Source organism: Rhincodon typus, chromosome 3 (assembly GCF_021869965.1).
Source record: "Rhincodon typus isolate 14 chromosome 3, sRhiTyp1.1, whole genome shotgun sequence".
Classification (NCBI taxonomy): domain Eukaryota; kingdom Metazoa; phylum Chordata; class Chondrichthyes; order Orectolobiformes; family Rhincodontidae; genus Rhincodon; species Rhincodon typus.
The window spans coordinates 90356916-90380989 of record NC_063334.1 but is presented as its reverse complement, the minus strand read 5'-3'; positions in this window follow the sequence as shown (position 1 = coordinate 90380989).

The window sequence follows — 24074 nt, the reverse complement described above, 5'->3', positions numbered from 1 at the left end:
CAAGTGCATCTCACTCACAAACTGTTTCTTGGTGTTGGAAAACAGGGATGGTGAATGTCCCTGTTTGGAGGCCAGCCAAAACCATGGTGCAGCTGTTCCATGGCAGAAGGAAGAGTTGTGGAACAGAAATGGCAGGATGGCATTTGTTTAATGAGGTAAGTAGATATATACCTTTGTGGCTGCAGACGTGGCTCAAGGATGGTACATTGACTCCCAGGTGCCAGGGTGAAGGATGTCATGGAACAGCTGCAGGGCATTCTGAAGGGGAGGGTGAATGTCCAGAGGTGGTCCATGTCAGATGCAACGATATAGGAAAAAAGTTAGGCCCTGCAAGCAGTTTAGGGAGTTAGGTAGGAAATTGAAAAGCAGGACTTCAAAAAGTTGTAATCTTCAGATTATCTTCAGTGCCACGCAGTACTGAGTGAAGGAAAGTTGGTGCAGAATGGTGCATAAGATCCCTGACTCATCGGTAGCATTTCTGGGGAATGTGGGAACTGTACAAGTTGGACGGGTTACTTCTGAGCAGGAATGGTCATTTCTGAAGAAGGGTCTAGGCCCGAAACATCAGCCTTCCTGCTCCTCTGATGCTGCTTGGCCAGCCTGTGTTCATCCAGCTCTACACCTTGTTATCCTTAATGGGAAGGTTTGCTAAAGCTTTTGGACAGATTTAAACTCAATCAGTAGAGAATGGGATTCTGACAAGTATTCAGAGGGAAGAGAAGCAGAAATGGAATTACAGCTTAAAATATTAAGTAAGTGAGTTTGGGAGCCAGAGGAAACATAGGTAAGATAAGAAAGAAGTGAACAGGCCTTTTCCGACCTTTTCTCATAGCTGAAGCCAATAAACCTCCTCAGGCCTTTGTATCTTTTTTGAAGTGTGATTCCTGCAGCGCAAGCCAGAGTGCCGAAGGGAAGGTAAGGTTGTTTTTTTCCCCTGTCTAAAAACTTACCTCATGCAGCAGCGGCCTTCTTGTTTCCAGCGGCGGGTGTGTGGAGAGAACGCAAGCCAAGAAGGAACTGATATATTTGGGCATTGGCTAAACCCAAAACACTACACGTGTAGTGTCTCCCACCCATCCTCCTCCTCTAACCAAAAAAAGGACTGTGTGGATGGTCGGTAAGGTAAGGCTTTTTTTTATTCTTCTGGAAATCTAGACTAGAGGGAATGGAAGCTAGGTCAGTTGCATGCTCCTCTTGCAGGATGTGGGAGGTAAGGATCACTGCTGGTGTCCCCTCTGACTTCACCCGCGAGAAGTGCACCCAACTCCAGCTCCTCAAAAACCGCGTTAGGGAACTGGAGCAGGAGCTGGATGAACTCCAGATCATTTGGGAGGCTGAGGGGTTGATAGAGAGGAGTTATAAGAAGGTGGTCACACCCAAGATACAGGAAAAAGGTAGCTGGGTGACTGTCAGGAAGGGGAAAGGGAATAGGCAGACAGTGCAGGGATCCCCTGTGGCCGTTCCCCTCAATAATAAGTATACCATTTTGGATATTGTATGGGGGAATGACCTACCAGGGGAAGGCTGTAGCGGACAGGTCTTTGGCACTGAGCCTGGCCCTGTGGCACAGAAGGGAAAGGGGAGAATAGGAGAGCAATTGTAGTGGGGGATTCAATAGTAAGAGGCACAGATGGGCGGTTCTGTGGATGCGATTGAGATGAACGGATGGTATGTTGCCTCTCGGGTGCCAGGTTCCGTGATGTCTCTGATCGTGTCTTCAAGATCCTTAAGGGGAAGAGTGAGCAACCAGCAGTCATGGTACACATCGGTACCAATGACATAGGTAGAAAAAGAACTGAGAATGTGAAAAATGAGTACAGGGAGTTAGGTTGGAAGCTGAAGTCCAGGACAAACAGGGTAGTTATCTCTGGATTACTACCAGTGCCACATGATAACAAGGTAAGAAATAGGGAGAGAGTGCAGCTAAACACGTGGCTACAGGGCTGATGTAGGAGGGAGGGCTTTCATTGTGTGGATAATTGGAGCACTTTCTGGGGAAGGTGGGACCTGTACAGTAAGGACGGGTTGCATCTGAACCGGAAAGGTACAAATATCCTGGGAGGGAGGTTTGCTCAAGCTATTCGGGATGGTTTAAACTAGATTGGCAGGGGATGGGGAACCGGAATTGTAATTCAGAGAATGAGGTATTCAGGCTTCTAACAGACACAACAGGGAGTGAGGTTGTTAGTAAGGAAATGCGGTCGACGGAGTGTAATTGTGGACACAGGGATGGTTTGAGGTGTGTATACGTCAATGCTAGAAGTATCAGAAATAAGGCAGATGATTTTAAACATGGGTCAGTACTTGGAACTACGACGTTGTGGCCATTACAGAAACTTGGGTAACTCAGGGACAGGAATGGTTGTTGGAAGTTCTGGGATTTAGATGCTTTAAAAGAAATAGGGAGGGTGGAAAAAGAGGCGGGGAGTGGCATTGCTAGTCAGGGGTGGTATGGCAGCTACTGAAAGGCAGTTCGAGAATGATATGTCTACCGAGTCAGTTTGGGTTGAGGTCAGGAACAAGGAAGGAGCAGTCACTTTGTTGGGGTTTTTTTACAGACCCCCTAATAGTCGCAGAGAAGTGGAGGAGCGGATTGGGAGGCAGATACTGGAAAAGTGTAGAAGTCACAGGGTTGTAGTCATTGGTGACTTCAACTTTCCAAATATTGGTTGGAAACATTTTTGTTGTAATAGTTTAGATGGAGCGGATTTTGTCCAGTGCGTTCAGGAAGGATTCCTGACACAGTATGTGGATAGACCAACACGAGGAGAGGCCACTTTGGATTTGGTGCTTGGCAATGAACCGGGCTAAGTGTTAGACCTGTTGGTAGGAGAGCATTTTGGCAGTAGCAATCATAACTCTGTTACTTTTACAATAGTCATGGAAAAGGATAGGTACACACAGCAGGGTAAGGTTTATAATTGGGGAAGGGTAATTACAATTCTGTTAGGCAAGAACTGGGTAACATAAAATGGGAACAGATGCTGTCAGGGAAGAGCACTATAGAAATGTGGAGATTGTTTAAGGAATGCATACTGCGTGCGCTCGATATGTTTGTCCCTAGCAGGCAGGGAAGATGCGGTCGAGTGAGGGAGCCTTGGTTCTCAAGAGAGGTCGAACGACTGGTTAAGAGGAAGAAGGATGCTCATGCAAGGTTTAGGAAACAAGGATCGGAAAAGAGTCAAAAGGGATACAAGCTATCCAGAAAGGAGCTGAAGAAAGGGCTTAGGAGAGCTATAAGGGGGCATGAGAAAACCTTGGCGGATAGGATCAAGGAAAACTCCAAGGCTTTTTACATGTACGTGAGGAATAAAAGAATGACCAGAGAAAGGGTAGGGCCGATCAAGGATTGCAAAGGGAATTTGTGCACGGAGCCTAAAGAGATAGGAGAGGTCCCTAATGAATACTTTTCCTCGGTATTCACAACTGAGAGGGACCTAGTTGTAGAGGAAGACAATGTGAAACAGGCTGGTAGGCTAGAGGAGGTCGCTGTTAGTAAGGAAGATGTGCTAGGAATTTTGAGGAAGTTGAAGATAGATAAGTCCCCTGGGCCTAATGGGATTCATCCAAGGATTCTATGGGAAGTGAGGGAAGAGATCGCAGGGCCATTGGCAATGATCTTTTCGTCCTCACTGTCCACGGGTATAGTGCCGGAAGATTGGAGAGAGGCAAACGTCATTCCCTTGTTCAAAAAAGGGAATAAGGATAACCCCAGAAATTACAGGCCAGTTAGTCTTACATCAGGGGTGGGAAAATTATTGGAAAAGGCTCTGAGAGATAGGATTTATGATCACTTGGAAAGGCACAGTTTGATTCATGATAGTCAGTTTGGATTTGTGAGGGGTGGATCATGCCTCACAAACCTTATTGAATTCTTTGAAGAGGTGACCAAACACGTGGATGAAGGTAGAGCAGTGAATGTGGTATACAGGGATTTAAGTAAGGTATTTGATAAGGTTCCCCATGGTAGGCTCATGCAGAAGATAAGGAGGCATGGGATCGGGGGAAATGTGGCAGATTGGATTTAGAATTGGCTGACCCGAAGAAGACAAAGGGTGGTAGTGGATGGAAAATATTCAACATGGTGCTCAGTTACGAGTGGTGAACCACAAGGATGTGTTTTGCGTCTTCTTCTATTTGTGATTTTTGTAAATGATTTGGATGTAGGAGTGGAAGGGTGGAGTAGTAAGTTCGCTGATGATATGAAGGTGGGTCGCGTTGTGGACAGTGCGGAGGGCTGCTCCAGGTTACAAAAGGACATTGATAGGATGCAGAGCTGGGCTGAGAAGTGGCAGATGGAGTTTAACCCTGAAAAGTGTGAGGTGATTCATTTTGGAAGGAAAAACTTGAAAGCAGAATACAGGGTTAACAGAAAGACTCTTGGCAGTGTGGAGGAGCAGAGGGATCTTGGGGTTCATGTCCCTGAAAGCTGCCACCCAGGTGGATAGAGTTGTTAAGAAGGCATATGGTGTCTTAGCTTTCATTAATAGAGGGATTGAGTTCAAGAGCCGTGAAGCTATGCTCCAGCTATACAAAAGCCTGGTTTGGCCACATCTGGAGTATTGTGTCCAGTTCTGGTCGCCTCATTACAGGTAAGATGTGGAAGTGTTGGAAAAGGTGCAGAGGAGATTTACCAGGATGTTGCCTGGAATGGAGGGAAGGTCTTACGAAGAAAGGTTGAGAGAGCTAGGGCTTTTCTCTTTAGAATGATGACGGATAAGAGATGACTTGATAGAGATGTACAAAATGATCAGAGATAGAATGGACAGCCAGAGACTTTTTCCTTGGGTGGAGGTAGCTATTACGAGGGGGCACGGTTTTAAAGTGAGTGGAGGTAGATATAGGGGAGACGTCAGAGGTAGGTTCTTTACTCAGAGAGTGGTCGGGGCGTGGAATGCATTGCTGGAGAGGGTAGTGGAGTTGGCCTCATTAGGGGCATTTATGCGGCTATTAGATAGGCATATGGATGATAGTATAAGGTAGAGTTGGAGGTTAGATAGACCTTAGGATTAGGGTAAAAGGTCAGCACAACATCATAGGCCGAAGGACCTGTACTGTGCTGTACTGTTCTATGTTCTATGTTCTATGAGTCCTTACCACTGATTTATAAAGTTCCAACATAATGTTTCTGCTTTTAAGCTCAATGCTTCTATATATAAATCTAAGTCAGTCCTATATGGTTTTAATTATTTCATCAACTTGTGCTGTCACCTTCATGTACATCAACGTCAAAGTGCCTCCGCTAATCTACACTTTTCAACTTGCTTTGACTTTTCCCCTTGCTTGTTTATTTGAAAGCACTTCATCTCAAAAACAACAGTCCTGTTTTTGTTGCATAAGATTTGACTTCAAAGTTTGACAAAGTTCAGATTTTTTGTGTGGTCCCCTCTCAGATTCTACATCTCGGGAAATGGGACACCATCAAAGAACAGGAACCTTGACTTATAACAAATCTAAACAATAAAATAAAATGACCAGTGAATCAATTGACCACAAGGAACATAATTTTCCTGGTAAGCTGTCACACTGGATCTACATTGACAGAAAACAAACAACATTTTAAAATGCTGTCTCCAAGGTATACCTTAAAACAGAGTGTGTATTTTAATTATTTCATGGGATGTGTTGGCTCGTTTTTTATTTATTCGTGGGATGTAGGTGTTGCTGATTGGGGCAGCATTTATTGCTCATCCCTAATTGCCTAGAGGGTAGTTAAATGTCAGGCACATTGCTGTCAGTCTGGAGTCACATGTAGGGTCAGACTCGATAAGAATAATACAGTTCCTTCCCTAAAAGGCATTAATGAACCAAACGGATTTTAAAAGACAATTGACAATGGTTTAATAGTCATCATTATACTTCTAAGTCCAGATTTTTATTGAATTTAAATTCCACCATCTGCCACACTGGAGCATGGTCCCTGTGGAGAGAGTATCAGTTTACTCTTCTGAAAGAGAGTCATTTCAGACTCTTTCTCATTCCACAAATGCTGCCAGACCTATTGTGTTTCTCCAACGTTTTTTGTATTTGTGTCAGATTTTCAGCATCCACAGTAATTTGCTTTTATCCCCAGAACTTTATCTGGGTCTCTGGATTGCTAGGCCGGTGGCAATGCCACTAGGCCATTGCTTCCTGAAGGTACGGTATGGCAATGCATTATAGTCCTGTAAGTGAACTGGAGATGTGTCTTGGGGGCTCTTGGAGGCAAGCACTTGGTAGATTCAACTGTCCATGGATATGTCGTGCATGTGGCTGGTGCCCATGGAACATGCCCTGAGATGTCATGCCAGTGTCCAACATGAAAATCCTTCAGAGCCAGCAGTGAGTTGAATTTTCCAGGTACCCACACTGAATTCCATGAGTTTTATCGACATCGAGTTTGGTTGCTGAGTTTGGTAAGATTGGAAACTGAATATTTGTGAGGCTGTTAAGCAGGTGTTTAACAAGCAACAATCCTCCTTAATTGGCAACTCACTGCTGTCTGGCAAGAAATGCACCTCATCGCTTGTCAAATACATAAAAGGTGGAACAAGATGCTTCAAAGTTGTGATCGACGATCCTCGACTTCTCGTCGAATTCTGCCACAAATCTTGTCATAGCCCACATCACTCAGACTCTTGTAAGATTCATCCTATAATTACACGTCAGGATGGTGTCCATTTCGGAGGGGAACTTATGGGTTTTGGTGTTTCCAAGTACATTCTGCCCTTGTCCTTTATAATATGTCCATTGCATCATGCAATATGTGATAATATAGTGGTCACAATGTTTGACCAGGAATATTGCAATGCTCTTCTTTACAATGGGGACACAACAAGGTTACCTTTCATCATATTCACTTGGGTGACCATCAATGTAGGAATTACGATTTGAAAAACATTGGACATAAAGCTCCTGCATGCAGAATGTGGTGTGTTACTTTTGCATGTCCCTTAGGCATAAAACAACAAAATGCTGGAAGCGGATTTATTTTAAGACTCACACTGGTGACCCAATCTCAACTTACGTTACTTTGGGTCATTGAAAGTATATGCGCGAAGAACAAACGTTTAGGTGATGCACTGTATCAATTATGCACATGGGAATATAAATAAAATCAATCTCAGATGTTTTTGTCTTTTGAGAAAGTGTCGAAATCCATACAACACATTTAATGATATTTTCAATGACTGCTGTGTATGTAATTTATGACTTATTATTTGAAGAAAGTCACTTAATTATCACAATGTAATAAGTACAATGTAATTTAGTGGTTAAAATATTAAGTCCAACCAATACTTATCTTTCAGACAATTCAGGTACAGTTGCAAATTCTTTATTCTCTGCTTTCAGGCTCTAAGGAAGACAGCAGGTACATTATTAATTGATTGTACTAGTGAGGGGACGTGGGGAGCTAAACTATCTGACAAATTGAAAGCTTATTCACATTTTCTGAAGGCTGGCATTGCACAGCAATTCATTCCTTATGGCTTAATATCATGTCTAGTATCCCTGAACTGTATAAATCTAGCTGAATACTTATTCCCTCTATAATAGCGTAATTCTAATTCTTGTCATGACTCATACAATTTCTGGTCCTCAGATCTTATGTTGCCTCTGGTCAATTCTCTTCACCTAATTTTGCTGCCTCAGATAGAAATCACCTCCATCCTTTAGTCTTGATTGCCAATTTTTTTGAAAAACAATGAATTCTTGAACATTTCCAAATACCTGCAACCATGGGAGCAATATTTTTTTCTCTCTGCCCCTCTGGCTTTCCTTAGACTGATAAAATGAAACCTGGAACATGTGCCACCTTAGTCCTTGCCTGCATTGACCATGTCCCAAGAGCAAATAATTAATCAAAAAGCAAAATTTCACTCTTCAAGACAAACAGAAAAGTCCTAAATCTGTATTAAAAATAGAAAATCCACAAAAGTGTCATGGATCCCAGTTATGAAACAATGGACAACAGTATTAATTGACCACAATCATCTAAAAGAAATAACGTGTGGGAAGATCATTAAGAAAACCAGTGAGAAGACTCCAGGATTAAATTGAAACACCAGAAGCATGCTTATTGTACAAACTTAAAAACAAGGAATAATGACTAACTACATACGCTGAACAAGCCAGATAATGATTTCAAACAATAAACTTGTTAATTAAACTCAATCTCACAGACTTAATCTAATCTTTTATCCCGTAGCTTTCACTGCATTGATGTTTAAAATGTATTCATACTCTGGAAGGCAGCTCCTTTTTTTCTAAGTCTAGGTGACAGCTCCCTTCTCATTTACTTCTGAACACCAGCTTTTGTTCAAAACGTAGCCCCATATCCTCAAACATCAGGACTTTGTTACATCTAAATGTCTCTCATCTGGGTCCTTTGTCAAGCTTTGTTTTATCAACAAGCAAAGGAATAAAAACTGAAAAGTAAACAACTTTTCATTCACCTCATGCTGAATCTCCACAGTTTTGATACTTGGTTTAGCTCACAATATACGTTATAGTAAAATTCCAACCAGAGCAAGACAGTACCAGCATATACCCCTTTAATATAGCTATAGTCCATAAAATGTATGGTTAATATTTTTATCTTCTGATTATGTGTTAAAGGATAATGCAGGAGGTAAAGTGAGAAGGAAGAGCAACCATGAACTTCTTGAATGGTGAAGCAGTCTCGAAGAGTCACTGTCTATGTAGCTCCTATTTTTTATGTTCTTAGGACATGCCATTTCGTAGACCTATATTGGATGAGAGATGAATGGATTTATCTCTGGCACTTTCATACAACAGACCTACGGTCCTGACCAAACAGGCTTTAAAATCTGATAATTGTCCATTAAAATTGATTTTCTTACACCTAACCAAAGTCAAAACAGAGAGCAATCACCATGTAAAATGTCCTGTGTGCTTACCTCAAGGTATTCACAAGAGAGTAAGGGAGCAACAAGTTTTCAGATAACCAAAGTAAAGTTGCTGGAAAAGCTCAGCAGGCCTGGCATCATCTGTGAAGGAAAAAACAGAGTTAACATTTCGGGTCCGGTGACCCTTCCTCAGAACCAGACCTGAAACGTTAACTCTGTTTTTCCCTTCACAGATGCTGCCAGACCTGCTGAGCTTTTCCAGCAACTTTGTTTTTGTTCCTGATTTACAGCGTCCCCAGTTCTTTCATTTTTTTTCAGGTAACAATATTCTAAGGAGAATTAATACTGTCTAGATTGGTTGGGGTTTGGGGTGAAGGGGGGCTGGTGGTGGGGGAGGGGGGTGGGGGCAGCGTAATGAGGATGAAAGAAGAGAAAACACATTAGATAATTTATGCCCAAAGATCAAAATTCTAAACTGGAAATATTAGGTGAATTTTATCTGATGTAGGTCAGTAAAAACATAGATCAGAGTAAAATGGAATTTGTGGATAATAATTTAAGAGCATGAGAATGCTGAATGCAGATGTTTGAAAATGACAATCTAATTAAGAGAGGTTTTGAATAATCATATCTAGAGAAGATAAAAGACATGATTTCAAATTCCAGCAGTAGATGGGCTAAGATAGAGGGAAGATGTGGGTAATGTTATGAACATGTAAGTAAGCAATCTTCATAATGGAAAAGAAATGGACTCAGAGGTTTAACTTGAGCTGAAATCAAATCCTGAGATTATAACAGTCTATGAAGCAGATGCATGCAACATTAATCTATCTTCAATACCATATATGAAATTAATTTTCAGGAATATTTTTGAGGATTACTTGATAAACAGCAGCCTGCATGTATTCAGATGATTGTGGCCGACCAACCTTCTCATTTTTTCAGGAATTGTTGTCATGATCACAGCTGATGTTATTACTGGACAAGTCAGATCCAGATTGAAAACTGGTTTGTTAGATCATATTTTGTTAAGGTCAAAACTGTGAAGATTCAGTATAAAACCTAGAAACAAATATTCAAAAAGTGCTTGAAGGATGGGAAATAGCAGTTAGAAAATTTACAATAAAGGAATAGAGGCGTGCAGGCTAGATGACTAGAGATTTGTAATTCAACCGTTTCTGCACCTACTTTACACAAATGACATAATTTGTGGCTTGGATTTTCCACCTGGTTGCACGGTTTTCTTTGGCATAATTCATGGATTATCAGTATCTTCTTGGTCAACATTTACAGTTAAATAAGTAAAATTTAAACATGCTGAATTGAAATGTATTGAACACTAATTTGGTATCCTTGCAATTGAGATGTTATCGGCAAGTTAAATCAAATGAGAAACTCAGTACTGTACAGTATTCAAACTTGGCATCACGTATTTTTATGGTTTTTACTCAAAGTTTAAATCCTTTGAGAATTATGGAGAATCTATGCTGTCTTATTTTTGCTTCAGTTTGCACCATATACTATTTTACATAGAAATGGACAGTTCAAATGAGACAAAATTATGTTCAATGAACTGTCAGGTCCCATTACCTTTCCATTAAATACTTTACTTTAGGATTCATTTTCTACCCTGTGATCACTAATTTAAGTCATATCTCACTTTATACTCTTAATTATTGATTTGCTGAGTGAGAAAAGTAGGATTGAGCAAAAATCCCCATCATCTAAAATACTGGACTTTTCCAACATCTGAAATACTTGTCAAAATTCCGTGCTCAGGCTGCAGCAAACATACAAGACAGCCAGAATGGAGATTTCTGAAGAAGGGTCCATACCCGAAACATCAGCTTTCCGGCTCCTCTGATGCTGCTTGGCCTGCTGTTTTCATCCAGCTCTACACCTTGTTATCTCTGTCTGGGACTATTGTTCAACCTGGAATTCCAATTTACATCTCCACTCTAAGAGAACTACCAACCAAACTTAACACCTTAGACCAGAACTAACGTTTACACCTCAGGCTACTCAGCACAGACAGTACGGAGCCTGTAGAAATACCAAATATTCAACTTCAATTAAATCCATTCACAAAGACATCAGACGTTCAACTCCAATCGAAGTCCATTCACAGGGATACTGGACATTCAACTTCAATCAACATGCATTCACACATACTCTTAAGTATCGGGAGACCAATTGACTTCAAAAGAAACATGAGAAACACAAAGGAGAATGCAGATTTGCTGCAAAGATAAGAGGCCCACAGTCAGTATAATCGCAGGCTCTGACCTCACCTGAGGCAGCTATCACCAAGACCGTTCCAAGCAGGTATCCCCAGAAGCGTTTCTAAGAGCAATCTCCAGAAGAAGAATTCCAACAGCTAATTCCAGCACCTATTTCCAAGAGCTATCTCCAGAAGGGGGATCCCATAAGCAATTCTAAGAGCTACTGACACATTCCGAACAAGAGAAACAAATGGCAACCGATCACAGCGAGCTGATGCAAGAACCGGCAAACTCGACCTGACTGACGCCACAAGGCATGACACATCCTGAGATGAAAACTGGGTCCACAAATCCAGCAGAAAGTAAGGAAAACCAAAATACTTACCCAATAGATCCACTACGTATCCTACTGCATTGTCAGACTCAACCCAGAGTGAGAGGCCTACGCAGTCTGAAGTCTTCATGCAGGGTCTGGGTATGGCAAGTGGGAATAGCCAGCTGTATTTCAAAATTGCTTTTTCCTCAGTAGTGAGCTGAAACTTCTGAGGCCCCAAAGTTTCCGACCTAGTAGCAGGGAGGGCAAGCAGGGTGGTGACTGTGCATTGGGACCCAAGGGTAGGAAGCCTCATTAAAGATTCTGTAATTAAAACCGTTGTTTTTAGGTTCTAAAAATGTTTAATCAAATTAATAGCGTATTTAATAGCATTAGTATCCTCTGCATGATTGATTGTGTTAATTTCACTGTTTATTGCATTTACCTGTATTTCTCGTACGATACTTGCTTTTTTAATAAACACAGAGATTCTTTTGTCCTGGAACACCTGTCTACTGCCTTCTTCATTTCACATTCCTACATAAGTCCAGTGTCTAGAACCAGGAATCTTGGGGTGATTTGAACCAATCTAAAAATCAGCAAATTATTAATTGCAAGGCAGCACCCTGCAGATTAGTGACTGTGGCAGGACACTAACACAAGGAATGTAATGTAGTAGAGGGTGTTTCAGAAGCAAAGTCTCTGATGGAGGACAGGATCTCCTCCTAGGTGTTTACAAAGGTAAGCATGCCCAAGAAATGGGTCCTTGATCTCTTGCGATCTGAGCATCTGGGGGAGGCAGCAGTCCAGTGGACTGACAGCAAGGAGCATGAGCGCTCCATAGAGAAGGCAATCTCACTCCTCTGCCTTCAGTGACAGGTCCAGGTACTGAATTAGAGAGTCAAGGAACTGAAGGCAGAGTTAAGGGAGTCAGAGGTAGGATCGAACATAAAGGGCAAGAGAAATGCTGTATGCAGACCTGCCGCAAGAGAGGCAAGAGAGGTGGCAAACAGAGGAAAGACACAGAAACTATATAGATTATCTGCAGTGTCAGGTCACAAAGGCCAAGAGTAATGAACAGGCCCTAAAAGAGGAGTATAGCCACCTGGGGAAGCAAGTAAAAGTGCAGGAGAAGAAACTGAATCAGAAAGCCAAACCAAGAGCATCATCAGAACAAAGGACATTCGAGAGGAGGGAAGCCAACCAAGTGCTATCCGAACAAGAGCTTCCAGACATGGGCCTGTTTCGAACCAAGAGAACTGATGGCAAGAACCTCAGCAACCTGGTGCACTTTAAAACTGCATTTTCCTTGGTGGTGAGCTCAAAATCCCCAGACCCCAAAGTTCTGACACAGCTAACAGGGAGGGGAAGGCGGGTGGTGAGAGAGCATTGGGATCCCAAGGGCAGGAAGCCTGATTAAAGATTCTGCAATTAAAACTGTTCTTTTTAGGTTCTAAGTGTTGAATCCAGTTCAATAGTGTATTTAATGGGTTACTGTCATCTGTAAAGTTGATTGTGTCAATTTCCCTGTTTATTACATTTACCCATACTTCTTGTGTTATACTTTCCTTTTGCATTGTAAATAAATGCTGAGATTCTTTTGCCTTGAAATACCTGTCTACTGCTTGCTTCATTTCACATTCATAAATAAGTCCGGTGTCTAGAACCAGGGATCTGGGGGTGATTCAAACCACTTAAAAGTCAGAAATTAACTGATTGCAAACCAGAACCTTATTGAAACATAATATATTTTGCTGAGAATAAGAGTTATTATAGCATCAAGGTCTCTTATGGGGTATATTCACAAAGGTCTATCATGTCTGAACACAACGTTTTTGCTCGATAAAAGATAGGGAAGTATAATTGCCAAGTTATGTAATACTCTGAATTTTAACACTGATACTCATACAAGACACTTTGCTGTCGTGAAAACTTCCCCGTCATAGATGACTCGTTCCTATTCAACGGCCTGTTATTTATTAATATACTTGCATAGTATGAATGGTTCACTCCAGAGAATACCTTGTAAACAAACAGATGGTATTTTCTAAATGATAGTGACACTGACTTCGTGTCATGATGAAAACTGCAGCCAAGGTCACTAATGGCCTGTGTCAATTATCCATTAGTTATATTTAAGTGTATGCAGACAATGGACATTAACTGTGTATTCACTTGTACTTCTATAAGTAGGTACAAATGGAGCTGGTTGCTGCATTAAGGATTGTGTTTGTAATATATATCATTGTAAATAAATGATAATCAAACCTTGTAAAAGACTGGCTCAAGTTGTATTCTTTGGCACTCAACTTTCTGGTGTAAAACTAGTGATAAATTCTCAGTTCAGATAGTCCATGTTTTAACAGTGGTGCACTTAATGTTTAACCCAGTGCAGTAGAAGAACTGATGGCACCAATTATTGTCAAGAAATTCAATCAATCTACACGGGTAGACTGGAGGGTTGGCCAACGTGGTGCCACTTTTTAAGAAAGGTGGTAAGGAATAGCCATGGAAATATAGGACCGGTGAGCCTGACATCAGTGGTGGGCACGTTGTTGGAGAGGATTCTGAGGGATAGGATTTACGTGTATTTGGAAGGGCAAGGACTGATTAGGAACAAAAACAGAAGTTGCTGGAAAAGCTCAGTAGATATGGCAGCATCTGTGAAGAAAAATCAGAGTTAATGTTTTGGGTCCGGTGACCCTTCCTCAGAACTGATTAGGAGAGTCAATGTGGCTTTGTGCGTGGGAAATCATGTCTCACTAAGTTGACTGAGTTTTTTGAGGAAGTGACAAAGAGGATTGGTGAGGGCAGAGCAGTGGATGTGGTCTGTATGGAACTCAGTAAAGCATTTGATAAGATTCTGCATGGTAAACTGGTCAGCAAGGTTAGATCACATGGAATAGAGGGAGAACGAGCCGTTTGGATACAGAACTGGCTCGAAGGTAGGAGACAGATGGTGGCAGTGGAAGGTTGCTTTTCGGACTGGAGACCTGTGACCAGTGGTGTGCCACAGGGATCGGTGCTGGCTCCACTGCTTTTTGCTATTTATATCGATTATTTGAAAGTGAATTTGGGGAGGTATTTAGGGAGTAAGTCTGCAGATGATACCAAAATTGTTCGTGTAGTGGACAGTGAAGAAGGTTACCTTAGAGTACAACAGGGCCATGATCAGAAAGGCCGATGGGCTGAGGAGTGGCAGATGGAGTTTAATTTAGATAAATATGACTTGCTGCATTTTGACAAGGCAGATCAGGGCAGGACTTATACACTTAATGGTAACAACCTGGAGAGTATCGCCAAACAGAGAGACGTTGGATTGCAGGTTCATAGTTCTTTGAAAATGGAATTGCAGGTAAACAGGATAGTGAAGAAGGCATTTGATACGCTTGCCCTAATTGGTCAGAGCATTGAATACAGGAGTTGGGAGATCATGTTGCTGCTGTATAGGACTTTGGTTAGGCCACTTTTGAAATAGTGCATTGAATTCTAGGAAAGATGTTGAGGAGCTTGAATGGGTTTAGAAAAGATTTACAAGGATGTTGCCAGGGTTGAAGGGTTTGAGCTATAGGGAGAGGCTGGATAGGCTGGGGCTATTTTCCCTGGAGCATCAGAGGCTGAGGGGTGACCTTATAAAGGTTTATAAAATCATGAGGGGAATGGGTAGGGTGAGTAGGCAAGGTCTTTTCCCCAGGGTATGGGAGTCCAGAACTAGAGCGCATAGGTTTAAGGTGAGAGGGGAAAGATTTAACAGGGGCCTAAGGTGTAACTTTTTCAAGCAGAGGGTGGTGCATGTATGGAATGACCTACCAGGGGAATTGGTGGAGGCTGGTACACAGGATCTGTTCAGATGAGGAGGAATGTGACAGGTACCTGAAGGTGTTGGGGGACGTCCTAATAAGGACAGAATACAATGCTCAGCTTATCAATTGCCAGTTCTGATGTGCCACAGCTAAAAATCATAATGACTTCCTCAGAAGACAAACACTGGATATGACCAATAGGGTACAGTTCATCATTCAGTACTTCCCGGGAGAGGAGCAATTACGCCATCTTCTTCGCAGTCTTCAACACATCATCGATGACAATGAGCACCTCACCAAGATCTTCCCTATGCATCTGCCTCTCGCCTTCAAACAACCGCTGAACCTGAAACAACCCATTGGTTGTAGCAATCTACCCAGCCTTTAGGGCAACATACACCACAACATCATACAACCCTGTTATGGCAACCTCTGTAAGACATGTCAGATCATTGACATTGACACTACCAACACACATGGGAACACCATCCACCGTGTACACGGCAGATACTCATGTGACTCGGCTAATGTGGTCTATCTCATAACTGCAGGCAAGGATGCCCTGATGCATAGTATATTGGCGAAGCCATGCAGAACGCTATGACAACGGAGGAATGGACACGGCACAACAATTGCCAGACAGGAATGTTCCCTCCCAGTGGAGGAACACATCATCAGTCAAGGACATTCGGCCTCCAATCTTTGGGTAAACATCCCCCAAGGCCGACTTCACGATACACAGCAACGCAGAATCACTGAGCAGAGGCTGACAGCCAAGTTCTGTACCCATGAGGATGGCCTCAACCAGGATCTTGAGTTCATGTCGACCTACAGGTGCCCCCACCACACTATATACTCTCACACACACACACATACATACATATATATTCTCTCACACAAACACACTCACATAGACCCTTTCTCATACACTCTCTCTCACACACTCACACGCATGCACACACTCATGTACTCTCACACACACAGATCTATAGGGTGAATTTGCAATTGCAGATTGGTAAGTACAGATACATTTTATTTTGTTCAAAAAGCACATAAATTGTAGACAGTCAATGCGGCATTTTATAAATTCCTACTTTGGAAATAAAACCACTCTGACTCCAATTTGATGCACAGCCAGGTTCTAATCAAGGCCTCACACCTAAAATGCATTGTCTGACATGGCATGGCACCTCTGGTGTACTGAGGGAACTATTAAAACCTTTAGTTATCTCGGGGCAGTGACTTGAAAGAAATTCTGGAATTTGCATACTAATCCTTTTGAACTGATTAAACATTTGATCTTTTGCTTGTAAATTCTGTGTCTGATGCCACTTCTCTCACTGACACCTGAAGAAGGAGCAAGACTCTGAAAGCTTGTGTCTTCAAATAAACCTGTTAGACTATAGCCTGGGGTCGTGTGATTTTTAACATTTAAAAGGCAACTGGATGGGTACATGAATAGGAAGGGTTTAGAAGGATATAAGCCAAATACTGACAAATAGGATTGGATTAATTTTAGATATCTAGTCGGCATGGACAAGTTGGACAGAAGGTCTGTTTCCATGCAGTACATCTCTATGACTCTATGACTATGACATGCTACTTTCTTAATGGTTCATGGACAGGGTGGGTAGGGGTGTTGAATTCTACAATTTTATGATCCTGGCGGGCTCTCACTTTGGGGTGCATGTTGGAATTTGACTTTCAAGAGCCAATAGGTAGGTGAAATAAAGGGACAGGTGATGCTGTTAATGCTTTGAGGACATGGACATCCTACCTACAAAGAAAATGGGCATGAAGTTCGAGGCCAAAAAATCCTCAATGCTCACCATGCCCCATTGGGATGATGAATACTAACGGAGGAGAGAGCCTATGTATAAATTGACAAATAGCTTTGGGCTCCAACATTAATGTCTAAGAGGCAATTGGTTCATACTGTGGCCGTAGAACTTGAACAATGCCCTACCTGCACTGTTGAATGGAGGCCACAATATTAATCTTAAAATAGAAATTCAGGCCATCCCTAACTCCTTACACTGCTGTCTTCATTTCATAGTTAGCAGAATAAGAAGTCTAATATTGCTGCTCCTAATACTTGAAAAAACATAAGCTGACCATACAGGTATTCTAAGATGGAAAAGTACCCTTTACTTGATGAAATCAGCTCAATTAGCTCAGACCAACACAGAACTACAGCAGGTGGGCTTCTGAGCTCATTACAGCCATGATCTAAACATAGACAGTAAAGCTAAAACAATAACAGAAATTGCTGGTGAAACTCCGCAGGTCTGGTTACATCTGTTGGAAGAAAGCAGAATTAACATTTTAAGTTTGATGACTCTTCATCAGGTGTTAATTTGTTTTCTTCCCATAGATGTTGCCAGACCTGCTGAGTTCCTCCAGCCAGTCTTTTTTTCAGATCTCTAACATTTGCAATTCTATGCTTTATTTGACAGCAAAGCTAAACTTAAGAGCGTTGTTGAGGGCAACTGTCTGACATCCAGACTGCATTTTATCAATTGTAGCATCAAGGAGCGCTAGTAACTTTAAAGTCAATGGGAATTGAGGGTAAAATTCTCCATTGGTTGGAATCAGAATTTCCACAAGAGAAAATGGTTGTTGGAGGCTAATCATCTTAGTCCCAGGGCAATGCTGCAGGAGTTCCTCACAGTGGTCTCCTATACCCAACCAATTTTGGATACCTTCCTTCTGGAAGTGGCGATGTTCACTGATGATTGCACAATATTCATCAATACTTACAACTCCTCAGATGCTGAAGCAGTCTATGTGCAAGATATGTGGCAAGTAATATTTGTGTCACACAATTGCCAGGCAATTACCACCTCCAGCAAGAGAGAATCTAACTGTTGTCCCTTGACATTCAATGGCATTACCATCACTGAATCCACCACTATTAACATCTTTGGGGTTATAATTGATCAAAAAATGAATCGGACCTACCATACGAATGCTGTGACTACAAGAGTAAATCGGAGGTTGCGAGTTTTATAGATGTGATTCATCTCTTGACTCTTCAAGGCCTATCCACAATTTACAAGGTACAAGTCTGGAGTGTGGTGGAATGCTTCCCACTTTCTTCAATGAGTGCAGCTCTAACAACACTCAAAACGTTTGACACCATCCAGGAGAAAGCTGCCTACTTGATTGGCATCACATCAAACACCTTCAATGTTTACTCCATTCCTTACCAACGCACACTGATAGTAGTGCATATCATCTACAAAATGTGCTACAAAAAACTTACCAAGGCACTTAGACAGCACAATCCAAACACATAAGCTCTACAACCTTGTAGGACAAAGGTAAAGGATGCATGGAAGCACACCACCTGCTGCAAGTTCCCCTCAAAGTCATTCACCACCATGGAACTTGGAATCGTACTGCTGTCCTTTTACCGACATTGGACAAAATCCCAGAACTTCCTTCTAAACAGCAGTGTGGTATGGACTGCAGTAGATCAGGAAAGCAGCTCACCACCAACTCTTCAAGGGTAATCAGGGATGAGCGATAAATGCTGACGCAACCAGCAATTTCCACATCTTATGAATGAATTTTAAAAAAGCATGGCTTAATTGCCTGTATGGTGGCAATCTTCTTCTTCTTCTTCTTCAATTCATTGACAAAAAGCAAATCCACAGTAACATGATGTTCAACAAGGGCAGGGCAAGGAGGTAAGTGTTGAATCCACCTCAGCAGCCAGAACAGGAGTTGAAACTCATGCTGTGGCACCAATCAGACCCACATTAGCCATCTACGCCAAACAATCCTCCTTCAGGGAATCTGTGGCATCGTACAGTTTCACATACATGCTAAAGTTTGAAGCTAAGTATAACGACGGTCAAGGCTGTAAGTTATTTCTATCACATGGCTGACCAGGAATTTCTCTTATTCTTACTACCTGCCATTGGTGTATGGTGGAATGAATTACATGGGCTTGAATTTCTGTCTGTTAACTATAAGCCAAAGGATAATCTAGCACTAAATTTTAAGGAAATGCTTACTGACATGTTATGCTTTTCAAACAAAAATCCAAGATGGTGAAGAAAGCTGCTCTTTTCCTCTGAAATTGAGCATGGATAATTAGAAATAGATACAGTTGTCTAAGGCATGTTTGAAACTGCATGTAGTTGTTTTCAGACACTTGCCTACAGCGAAATGTCTGCTTTTGATCAGTGGTGTCAGAAACTGCCTGTTTCAGGTGCATTCATAGCTGTTTCTCATTACTAGTTTCAACTGGGTAGTTTCATGTCACAGCATTGAATGGAATAAATGTCCGAAGTTATGATACTATAACACAACAAAGTCTTCGCTAAAGGAATCTAAGAAAGAACTTTGAACCATTTTTGTATTTTTATTATGTGACCTAAAGTATCATTCAATGTTGAGAAATGTAATGCTCTTAATGAGTTGCTTCTTTCAGAGGATTTGTTTTGAACAGGCTAAGCATGTCTTTCTGTGCTGCTCCTCTGCGGGTTGCGTGAGTTTCCACTAAAAAGTTGCTGTTATCAGTTCAAATAGATGTTATGCCTACCACACAATTAACTAACATTGTGTATGAATTTCAGTGCCATTGTAATGTCAGGTATGCGAGCTGTACATTCCAAAAAACCTGGCTGACTGAATCAAACGGCATGTTTGTACAGTTGTTAATAACCAGTCGCATTTGGAAACCCAAAGCAAAATGTCGACTGTTAGGTATAATTTTGTGATTGTGTAGTATTTGTTGAAAAATCCCAATTGTGCTAGTAGTTACATTAACAACTATTTAAAAATAATCAGCCAGGATCATTGTATGGCTTATTTGCACTTGTTGAAAGCAACATATGTAGTAACTCCCTCTTCTGTCGATAGAATTAGTCAAGTCTTGGATGTTCTTTCAATTTGCTGTGAGCCTAGGGATTCTATAGTTTCTATTTTATGTTTCCTTGATAGTGCCTCAGCCAGAGACAAATTACTAGCCAATCAGCATTCTATTCTATATTATAAATGGCAGCGATTGCATGAAATTTGGCATTCTTGTGTTTGTCCTGATGGATGCAAAATGAAAGGATTTGGCAACACGTGTCTCTTTGCAGCATTACTCAAGACTTGATTTTGGTTTAGTCTCAAATGTTCAACCCAAAATTTTCTGCTAAACCTTTCCCACTCTACTGCTACAATTTTGCCAGAAATACACAGAAACCACTTTTGTTGGTCAGTGCAATGAGTAAAGGAGTTGGGAGGTCATTTGTGGCTGTACAGGACATTGGTTAGGCCACTATTGGAATACTGCATGCAATTCTGGTCTCCCTCCCAGAGGAAGGATGTTGTGAAACTTGAAAGGGTTCAGAAAAGATTTCCAAGGATGTTGCCGGGGTTGGAGGGTTTGAGCTACAGGGAGAAGCTGAATAGGCTGGGGTTTATTTTCCCTGGAACATCAGAGGCTGAGGGCTGACCTTATAGAGATTTATAAAATCATGAAGGGCATGGATAGGGTAAAAAGGCAAGGTCTTTTCCCTAGGGTGGGGGAGTCAAAAACTAAAGCGTATAGGTTTTAGGTGAGAGGGAAAAGATATATTCTTGAACAGATTGATGTTAGGAAGGAGAATGTGCTAGAAATTTTGAAAAACGTAAGGATGGATAAGTCCCCTGGGCCAATTGGGATATACCCAAGGTTAGTAAGGGAAACGAGGGAAGAGATTGCTATGCCTTTGGCAATGATCTTTGTGTCCTCACTGTCCACTAGAGTAGCACCAGACGATTGGAGAGTGGCAAATGTTATTCCCTTGTTCAAGAAAGGGAATAGGAATAATCCTGGGAATTACAGTCCAGTCAGTCTTACTTCTGCGGTGGGAAAATTAATGGAGAGGATTCTGAGAGATAGTATTTATGGTTATTTGGAAAAGCATTGTTTGATTAGAGATAGTCAACATGGCTTTGTGAGGGGCAGGTCATGCCTCACAAGCCTTATTGAATTCTTTGAGGATGTTACCAGACACATTGATGAAGGTAGAGCAGTGGACACAGTGTATATGGATTTTAGCAAGACATTTAAGAAGGTTCCACATGGTAGGCTCATTCAGAAAGTTAGGAGGCATGGGATTCCAGGAAATTTAGCAGTCTGGATACAGAATTTGCTGTCTAATAGGAGACAGAGGGTGGTAGTAGATGGAAAATATTCAACCTGGAGCTCGGTGACCAGTGGTGTTCCGCAGGGATCGGTTCTGGGACCTCTGCTCTTCGTGATCTTTATAAATGACTTGGATAAGGAAGTGGAAAGGTGGGTTAGTAAGTTTGCCGATGGCACAAAGATTGGTGGAGTTGTGAATAGTGTGGAGGGCTGTTGTCGGTTGCAATGGGACATTGACAGGATGTAGAGCTGGGCAAAGAAGTCGCAGATGGAATTCAACCCGGAAAAGTGTGAAGTGATTCATTTTGGAAGGTCGAATTTGAATGCAGAATACATGGTTAATGACAGGATTCTTGGCAGTGTGGAGGAACAGAGGGATCTTGGGGTCCACGTCTATAGATCCCTCAAATTTGCCACCCATGTCGAAAGCGATGTTAAGAAGGTGTATGGTGTGTTGGCTTTCATTGGCAGGGGGATTGAGGTTTAAGAGCTGTGAGGTTATGTTGCAACTCTATGAAACCCTGCGTAGACCACACTTGAAATATTGTGGTCAATTCTGGTCGCCTCATTATAGGAAGGATGTGGAAACTTTAGAGAGGGTGCAGAGGAGATTTACCAGGATGCTGCCTGGACTGGAGGGCAGGTCTGATGAGGAAAGGTTGAGGGAGCTAGGGCTTTTCTCATTGGAGAGAAGAAGGATGAGCGGTGACTTGATACATGTATACAAGATAATGAGAGGCACAGATAGAGTGGATCGCCAGAGACTTTTTCCCAGGGCAGAAATGACTATCATGAGGGGGTATAATTTTAAGGTGATTGGAGGAAGGTATCAGGGAGATGTCAGATGTAGGTTCTTTGTACAGAGAGTGGTGGGTGCGTGGAATGCACTGCCGGCAGCAGTAGTAGAGTCGGACACATTACGGACATTTAAGCGACTCTTGGATAGGCACATGCATTATAGTAAAATGAAGGGTATGCAGGGTAGTTTGATCTTAGAGTAGGATAATAGGTTGGCACAACATCGTGGGCCGAAGGGCCTGTACTGTTCTATGTTCTAAGTTCAATTAAAGGGATCTAGGGGGCAAATTTTTACGCAGAGTGTGGTGTATATATGGAATGAGTTGCCAGAGGATGTAGTGGAGGCTGGTACGATTACAACATTTAAAAAGCATCTGAATGAGTATATGAATAGGAAGGATTTAGAGGGACATGGGCCAAATGCTGGCAACTGGGACTAGATTTATATAGGATATCTGGTTGGCATGGACGAGTTGGACTGAAGGGTCTGTTTCCACGCTGAACATCTCTATAGCTCTATGACTATGACTTGGAGTTTACACCACACTTTCTCAGATGAAATTATTACTACATATCAAAATGGGCTCTGATGAAATTTTTGATCAAAACCTTTTAGCATGGTATTTATACATCTATAAAATGAACATGGATGCACAATGCTAGTCTGTTCATCGCTCCGGTGTGTTATATGTAAAAAGCCAATTATTAATCCTGTGACATGTTAAACATTCAATCCACACAAACAACATATGTGTGAGACTATATGGGTTGCAAAAAATGAAACAAAGCACCAGCACAAATATCGCAATTAACAATATTGTTTTCATTCTTAACAATTAGTAGCTAGACTGCTGTCAGAGGAGGAACTGACAAAAGAAAATAGCCAGTGTTGTCAGACAAAAATATATTTTTATCTTTGCTTGTTGTTCAGATGCACAGAGATGGCTTAAATATGCATCAGAAAGGACACCAGGTATATCCGCATTTAAGAGATGACAAATGAAATGATCAGGAAGCCCTGCAAGTGCATTCACTTTTGAAGTATACAAAGGAAGAAGAAGAACAACAATAACTCATTGTTATATAGGATTATTTTAATATTATTATTATTTTTTAACATAATATGCTATACAATGCTGCTTAGAATGAATGATCCAAAAATTGATCAAAGGGGTACATTTAGGGAGCATCCTAAAGGAAGAAGACAGATAAAGAGACAGAAAGGTCTGGGAAGGATTCCAATGCTAGGGCCTCAGCAACGAAAAGCAAAGTCACCAGTAGTGGAATGAATAATGTAGGGAATATTCAAGAGACCAAAATTAGGTGAACACAAGTATCATTTTTTAAAAGCTCCTTCATGGGGTGAGGAAAAAACTTATTGCTTATCCACAATTGTCCTTGAGAAAGAAATGGCGTGCTGCCTTCTTGAATCACTGCAGTGCATTTAGCATTGGGAAAACTACGTAGGTTAATGTCCAGGATTTGCATCCAGTGACAGTGAAAAAATTGGAATATATTTCCAAGTCAGGATGGTGTGTGGTTTGGAAGGAAACTTGCACATGGTGCTGTTGTCATACATCTGCTGCTCTTGTGGTTCAGCGTGGTAGAGATCTTAAGTTTGGAAAGTGCAGTCAAAGGAGCTTCGCTGAGTTTCTGCAGCAAATCTAATGGATGTTGTACAATGCTACCACCGAGTGCCTTGTGTGCCAGGTAGTGGCGCACGAGGTGCTGTCAATGAGTATTGTTGAAGCTACACTCATTGCCTGGCTATGATTTGAAAGTTAAGAAGGCACCAGGCAAGTTCTATCCTACCAAGGATAGTAGGAACTGCAGATGCTGGAGAATCCGAGACAACAAGGTGCAGGACTGGATGAACACAGCAGGCCAAGCAGCATCATAGGAGCAGAGAGGTTGACGTTTCGGGCCTAGACCCTTCATCAGAAAAGGGGGAGGGGAACG